The following is an 8,304-nucleotide window of genomic DNA, read 5'->3' as shown; positions in this document are numbered from 1 at the left end:
TTTTTGCTTAGGATAGCTTTGACTATTCAGGGTCTTTTGTGGTTCCATATAAATTTTAGAATCGTTTTTCTATTTCTATGAAGAATGTCTGTATTTTGATAGGGATTCCATCAAATCTGTAGATTGCTTTGGGTAGTATGGACATTTTAACAATATTCGTTCTTCCAATCCATGAACATGGAACATTTTTCCATTTTTTGGTGTCCTCATCAATTTCTTTTAGCGGTGTTTTATCGTTGCCATTATAGAGACCTTTCACCTCTTTTGTTAATCCCTAGGTATTTAATTTTATTTGTGGCTAGTGTAAATGAGATTACTTTCTTGATGTCTTTTTCAGATTGCTCACTATTGGCATAGAGAAATGCTACTGATTTCTGTATGTTGATTTTGTATCCTGCCACTTTACTGAATGTGTTTATCAGTTCTAATAATTTTTGGTTGAGTCTTTAGGTTTTTACAAGTATAAGATTATGTCGGCCGGGCGCGGTGGCTCAAGCCTGTAATCCCAGCACTTTGGGAGGCTGAGACGGGCGGATCACGAGGTCAGGAGATCGAGACCATCCTGGCTAACACTGTGAAACCCCCGTCTCTACTAAAAAATACAAAAAACTATCCGGGCGAGGTGGCGGGCGCCTGTAGTCCCAGCTACTCAGGAGGCTGAGGCTGGAGAATGGCGTAAACCCGGGAGGCGGAGCTTGCAGTGAGCTGAGATCCGGCCACTGCACTCCAGCCCCGGCGACAGAGTGAGACTCCGTCTCAAAAAAAAAAAAAAGATTATGTCATCTGTAAACAAGAATAATTTGACTTTTTATTTTCCAATTTGGATACCCTTTATTTCTTTCTCTTGCCTGATTGCTCTAGCTAGGACTTCAAGTACTACATTTAATAACAGTGGTAAAAGTGGACATCCTCGTGGTGTTCCAGATCTTAGGGGAAAGGCTTTCAGTTTTTCCTCATTCAGTATGATACTCGCTGTGAGTATGTCCTATATGGCTTTTATTATGCTGAAGTGTTTTCTTTCTATACCCAGTTTTTTGGGGATTTTTATGAAGGGATGTTAAATTTTACCAAATGCTTTTTCAGCATCAATTGAAATAATCATACGGTTTTTATCCTTCATTCTGTTGATATGATGTATCACATGGATTCATTTGCGTATGTTGAAACATCCTTGCCTGCCAGGGATAAACCCCACTTGGTCATGATGAATGATCTTAATGTATTGTGAAATTCGGTTTGCCAGTATTTTGTTGAGGAGTTTTGCATCAATAGTTATCAGAGATATTGGCCTGTAATTTTCTTTTTTGAGGGGTCTTTGTCTGGTTTTGTCTTTAGTGGTCCATAGTAGCCACTAAATGATCCTTTGAATTTCTGTGGTTCAGGAGTGTATTGTTTAATTTCCATGTATCTGTATAATTTCCAAAATTCCTCTTGCTATTAGTTTCTAGTTTTATTCCGTTGTGGTCAGAGAAGATGCTTGATATTTTCTTTTATTTTTTTTTTTTTAATGTTTTAACTGGTTTTGTGACCTAACATGTGGTCTATCCTTGAGAATGAGCCAAGGATAATACTGGCCTCATAGAATGAGTTTGGAAATATTACCTCCTCCTCTATTTTTCAGAATAGTTTGAGTAAGGTTGGTACTAGTTCTTCTTTAAGTGCTTGTAGAATTCAGCAGTGAAGCCATTGGGTCCTGGGCTTTTTTTTTTTTTTCCACTGGAGACTTTTTATTACAACTTTAATCACGTTACTCATTATTGGTCTGTTCAGGTTTTGGATTTCTTCAAAAGCTTGATAGGTTCTATGTGTCTAGGAATCTTTTCATTTTTTCATTTCTTCTAGATTTTCCAATGTGTTGGCATATAGTTGCTCATAGTAACTCACTAATGATCCTTTGAATTTCTGTGGTATCAGTTGTAATGTCTCCTTTTTCATCTCCAATTTTATTTATTTGAATCTTTTTTCCTAGTTAGTCTGGCTAAAGGTTTGTCCATTTTGTTTAACTTTTCAAAAAACCGACTTTTTGTTTCATTGATCTTTTGTATTGTTTTCTTCATTTCAATTTCATTTATTTCTGCTCTGATTTTATTATTTCTTTTCTTCTACTAATTTTGGATTCGGTTTGCTCTTACTTCTCAAGTTCTTTAAAATGCATTGTTCAGTTATTTAGTTGACATCTGTCTTCTTTTTTCATGTAGGCATTTATAGCTATAAACTTACCTCTTAGTACTGTTTTTGCTGTATCCCATAGGTTTTGGCATCTTGTGTTTCTGTGATCATTTGCTTCAAGAAATTTTTCAATTTCCTTCTTCATTTACCCGCTGGTTATTAAGGAGCATATTGTTTAATTTCCATGTATTTGTATAATTTCCACAATTCCTCTTGCTATTAGTTTCTAGTTTTATTCCATTGTGGTCAGAGAAGATGCTTGGTATCTCAATTTTTTTAAATGTTTTGACTTGTTTTGTGACCTAACATATGGTCTATCCTTGAGAATGAGCCATGTGCTGGGAAAAGAATGTGTGTTCTGCAGCAGTTGGATGAAATATTCTGTAAATATCTATTAGATTCTTTTGGTCTATAGCGCAGATTAAGTTTTTTTGTGGATTTTCTGTCTGGAAGATCTTTTCAATGCTGAAAGTGGGATGTTGAAATCTCCAGCTTTTATTGTATCAGGGTCTATCTCTCTTTTGTTCTAATGTTTGCTTTGTATATCTGGGTGCTCCAGTATCAAGTGCATATGTATTTAAAATTGTTATATCCTGTTGCTGAATTGACCCATTTTCATTATGTAGTGACCTTCTTTGTCTCTTCTTATAGTTTTTGTCTTGAAATCTATTTTGTCTGATTTAAGTGTAGGCATTCCTGCTCTTTTTAGTTTCCATTTGTGTGGAATATGTTTTTCCATCCCTTTATTTTCACTCTGTGTGTCTTAACAAACGAAGTACATTTCTTGTAGGCAGTAGATCATTGGGTCTTTTTTAAAAAATCCATTCAGCCACTCTATGTATTTTGATGGGATCATTTAGTCCATTTACATTCAATGTTATTATTGAAAAGTAAGGACTTACTTCTGCCATTTTGTGATTTGTTTTCTGGCTGGTTTGTGATCTTCCCTTTCTTCTTTCTTTCCTTCCTGTCTTCCTTTTAGTGAAAGCGATTTTCTATGGTGATATAATTTAGTTTCTTGTTTTTTATTTTTGTGTATGTTTGTGTATCCATTGTATGTTTTTTGGTTTGAGGTTACCATGAGGATTGCAAATACTATTTATTAATCCATTGATTTAACTTGATAACAGCTTAACACTGCTTGCATAAACAAGGAAACAAAAATCAAGCAAAAAAAAAAAAAACTAATAAAGATTCTAAGCCTTAACTTTGTCCCCAAACTTTTTAACTTTTTGTTGTTACTCTTCATATCTTATTGTACTGTCTGTGTCTCTAAAACTTACTGTCTTGAAAACTTGTTCCACTCCTCAAGTGGAAGTTATTATTTTTCATAATTTTTCATCTTAAGATAAAAGTAGTTTATACACCACAGTTACAGTGTTGTAGTATTCTGTATTTTTCTATGCACTTACTGTTACCAGTGAGTTTTGTACTTTCAAATGATTCCTTACTGCTCATTAATATCCTTTTCTTTCTGATTAAAGCACTCCTTTGAACATTACTTACAGGATAGGTCTGGTGTTGATGAAGTCCCTCAGCTTTTGCTCATCTTGGAAAGTCTTTCTTTTTCATGTTTGAAGGCTATTTTCACTGGATATGATATTCTAGAGTAAAAGTTTTTTTCCTTCAGCACTTTAAATAGGTTGTGACGCCACTCTCTCTTGGCCTACAAGGTTTCCACTGAAATATCTGCTGCCAGATGTATTGAAGTTATGGTGTACATTATTTGCTTCTTTTTTCTTCCTGCTTTTAGGATCCTTTCTTTACCTTTGACCTTTGGGAGTTTGATTATTAAATGCTTTGAGGTAGTCTTCTTTGAGTTAAATTTGCTTGGTGTTCTATAAACTTCTTGTACTTCAATATTAATATCTTTCTCTGTACTTGAGAAGTTCTCTGTTATTATTCCTTTCAATAAACTTTCTACCCCTACCACTCTACTTCCTCTTTAAGGCCAATAACTCTTAGATTTGCCCTTTTGAAGCTATTTTCTAGATCCTGTAGACGTGCTTCATTGTTTTTTATTACTTTTTCTTTTGTCTCCTCTTACTGTATATTTTCAAATAGCCTGTCTTCTGCTTGATCAATTCTGCTATTAAAAAACTCTGATGTGGCTGGGCGCAATGGCTCACGCCTATAATACCAGCACTTTGGGAGAATGAGGCAGGCAGATCACGAGGTCAGGAGATCAAGACCATCCTGGCTAACATGGTGAAACCCCATCTCTACAAAAATTACAAAAACAAAATTAGCCAGGCAGGGTCGTGGGCACCTGTAGTCCCAGCTGCTCCAGAGGCTGAGGCAGGAGAATGGTGTGAACCCAGGAGGCAGAGCTTGCAGAGAGCTGAGATTGTGCCACTGCACTCCAGCCTGGGCGACAGAGCAAGACTCTGTCTCAAAACAAAAAAAAACTCTGATGTATTCTTCAGTATGCCAAGTGTATTTTTCAGCTTCAGAATTTCTGCTTTATTTTTCTCATTATTTCAATCTCTTTGTTAAATTTATCTGATAGAATTCTGAATTCCTTCTCTGTGTGATCTTGAATTTCTTCAGGTTTTCTCAACACAGCTATTTTGAATTCTCTTTCTGAAAGGTTACATATCTCTGTTTCTCCAGGATTGGTTTGTCCCTGGTGCCTTATTTAGTTCACTAGGTGAGGTAATATTTTCCTAGATTATCTTGATACTTGTAGATGTTTGTCTGTGTCTAGGCATTTAGCTATTAATTGTAAGAGTTAGGTATTGTAATCTTCACAGTCTGGGCTTGTTTGTACCTGTCCTTCTTAGGAGGGCTTTCTACATGTTCAAAAGGACTTGAGTGTTGTGATCTAAGCTCTATCTGCTTTAGGGGGCACCTCAAGCCCACTAACAGTGTGATTCTTGCAGACTTGTAGAGGTACCACCTTGACAGTCTTGGACAAGATCCAGAAGAATTCTCTGGATTACCAGGCAAAGATTCCTGTTTTCTTCCCTTACTTTCTCCCAGTCTCTCTCTCTGTTTTGAGACACCTGGAGTTCAGGGTGGAGTGACACAAGCACCCCTGTGGCCACCAAGGACTGTGCTGGGTCAGATCTGACGCCAGCACAGCACTGGGTCTCACCCCTTCTGTAACCATTCCCTAGCTACCGCCTATGTTTGCTCAAGGCCCTGGGGCTCTACAACCAGCAGGTAACAAAGCCAGCCAGGCCTCTGTCATTCTTATCAGTGTGACAAGTTCCCCCAGGCCCCCAGAGGTGCTATCTGGGAGTCAGAGACTAGAGTCAAAAACCTCAGGAGTCTACCCTGTGTTCTGTGTTCTACTGTACTGCACCTGAGCTGGCACTCAAATCACAAGATATAGCCTTTCCCACTCTTTCCTCCCTTTCCAAAGGCAGAAGAGCTTCATCGGATGGCTACCACCACCCCAGGCCCACAGAGAGTACTGACACACTACTGCCAGTGTTCCCAAGGGCTCTTCAGTCAACTTACAGTGAATGCTTCTAGGCCTGGGACTCACCCTTCAGGGCCATGGCCTCCAATGTGCCCCAGGACAGGTTTAGAAATGTCATCCAAGAGCCAAGTCCTAGAATCAGGGACCCCAGGACCCCAATTGATGCTGTATGCCATTGTGTCCAAGCCGGTACCTAAGGTGAAAAACAAAGTCCCCTTTACGTTTCCCTCCACTTTTCTCAAGAAGAAGTCTCACCCCATAGCTACCATAGTCGGGAATGTGAGTCTCATCTGAAGCCAGCAAGTCTCACAGTCTCACCCAAGGCCCTTGACATAGTACCTGGATATCATTGCTGGTTATTCAGGCCCAAGGGCTGTTCAGTTGGCCGGTGATGAATCCTGCCAAAACTGGGTTCTTCCCTTCAAGGCAACCGGTCCCCTTCTGGCCCACAGGGTGCCTAGAAATGTCAAGTGAGAGCTAGGACCTGGAAAGGGGGCCTCATGACTGACCATTGCCCTATCCTGATGTGGCTGAGCTGGTATCCAAGATATAAGACAAAGTCCTCCCTACTCTTTTGTCTCCACTCCTCAAGTGGAAGGAAGGAGTCTCATTATTTTGAACCATCAGTTGTGCAGCCTGGGGTTAGAGGAGGGGTAATGCTGGCACCACTTTAGCTGCCTTGGTTGGTGTCTCAGTATATTGTGTGCCCTCACACCCTAGTCTGCTGGCTCTGGGCCCAGTTCAACACTAGTACTTGCCTAGGAGTTGCAGTCCTTGTGGCCTAGACTGAATTTCAAGTTTATTTAGAACCCCAGAGCACTTCAGCCCACAGTGGTAAGTCTTGCAGAAACTCAAGTTCTGACTGTTGGGGTCAGTGACTCCCCTCTGGGTAGGGCTGGTTTAAATCTCCCTCCATGGGTGGGCATCAGGTGAATGTGTTCCAGTTTTGCTTCCTCCTATAACAAGGACAGTACTGATTTCAATGCCTCACAATTGCTGCGCTCTCCCTCTCCCTAGCACACAAAACTGCTCTCTGCACCACACTGCCACTGCTGGGGAATTGGGGACAGGGTGGCATCAGTGATTCAAGACTGTTTTTCCTACCTCTTCAGCACCTCTTTCAGCAGTATGAAGTTTCAGTAGTATGAACATGTGTGGCTGTTAACAATTTGTTCTGGAAGATGGAAGAAGGATAGAGCATCCCCAGGAGGAGCCCAGGCCTCAGCTGGGCCGGGAACATCGCGTGACACACTCAGAAGTTGGCCTCTGCTCCTTTGCTCTGTGTTGGTCCATAAATTCGTGGGTAACTTCAGAAGTTTGTGGCTAGTTAGTCCAAGCCCCTTTTGGTGCATCTGGGTTTAGTTATCTGCATTCCTGGCATTCAGCATAGTAACCTGGGTCCTAGGTTATACAGTCTTGTCCAGGATGAAATGAACTCTGCTAGCAGCAAGAGGAGAGGGCACCAAAGCCAGAAAGATGGGGCATGGATTCATTTTCTGGATGTGCCATCCCAAAGCTATGTGGACTTGGGCAAGCTCCCCCACCTCCCTGAGTCTAAGATGCCTTCACTGACCGTATGAGGATAAGAACTCCAACCCCCTTGGCTTCCTCTGAGGCTTGAATGAAGTCCTACGTGTAAAGTGCCTATCATGGCCCTGGTGCATGACACGGGTTCCCTTCCCATGCACCTTAGCAGTGGAAGTGAGCTCCAGATTTTTCAAGGGTACCTACTAGGGACTGACAGAGGACTCAGCATGGTTTGGGAGATAATGTTACTCTTGGTTTCCTAGCATGTATTTCTTAAGCACTAGCTCTGTGAAGAAACACACACACACCACGATGCCAGAACTACTGTGAACTCAAAAAGCATTGGGACATATTCTTCAAGTCTGAAAAACGAGAAAGGAAAGGTAGATGAGGAAAGGAAGCAAACAAGAGACGTAGGAGAGTTTCGAGCAAGATACCAGCCATTTCAGAGAGGATGAGTGAGCTCTTCTTCAATTATCTTCCTCCTGCTCCTCCTCCTCTTTTACTAGTACTTCTATCACCATTGATAATAACAATATTTCCTGCAGGTGCAGGTCATTATTGCCAGTAAATCACCTTCTCATGTGGGCTTCTTGCCACATGAGCAAGATGCACAAGCCACAACAAACCATCATGATGGAGGACTCAGGCTTTGGAGTAGGACACCCGGAGTTGGTATATTGTCAAACTCACTAATCTCCAGACTTTTTTGTTTTGTTTTGTTTTGTTTTGTTTTTGAGATGGAGTCTGGCTCTGTCGCCCAGGCTGGAGTGCAGTGGAACAATCTCAGCTCACTGCAACACCTGCCTCCTGGGTTCAAGTGATTCTCCTGCCTCAGCCTCCCTAGTAGCTGGGATTACAGGCACCTGCCACCACGCCCAGCTAGTTTTTCTATTTTCAGTAGAAACGGAGTTTCACTGTGTTGATCAGGCTGGTCTCGAACTCCTGACCTAGTGATCTGCTCACCTCGGCCTCCCAAAGTGCAGACTTCTTCACCTTATAGTTATAACCTTACCTTAGAGAACTATCATGAGGAGTAAAGGAGGAGCCATAAGTTAAGTTCTCACCTTGGTGCCTGGCACATGATGAACTCACCATATGGACATTATTGTGGACATTATAGTTCATTCTGGAATGTGGCTGCCTGGATTGGAAGCTCAGCTCTTCTAGTTATGCAATGT

Source organism: Trachypithecus francoisi, unplaced genomic scaffold (assembly GCF_009764315.1).
Source record: "Trachypithecus francoisi isolate TF-2019V2 unplaced genomic scaffold, Tfra_2.0 Lachesis_group5, whole genome shotgun sequence".
NCBI classification, from domain to species: domain Eukaryota; kingdom Metazoa; phylum Chordata; class Mammalia; order Primates; family Cercopithecidae; genus Trachypithecus; species Trachypithecus francoisi.
Note: the sequence above shows the minus strand (reverse complement) of the source record.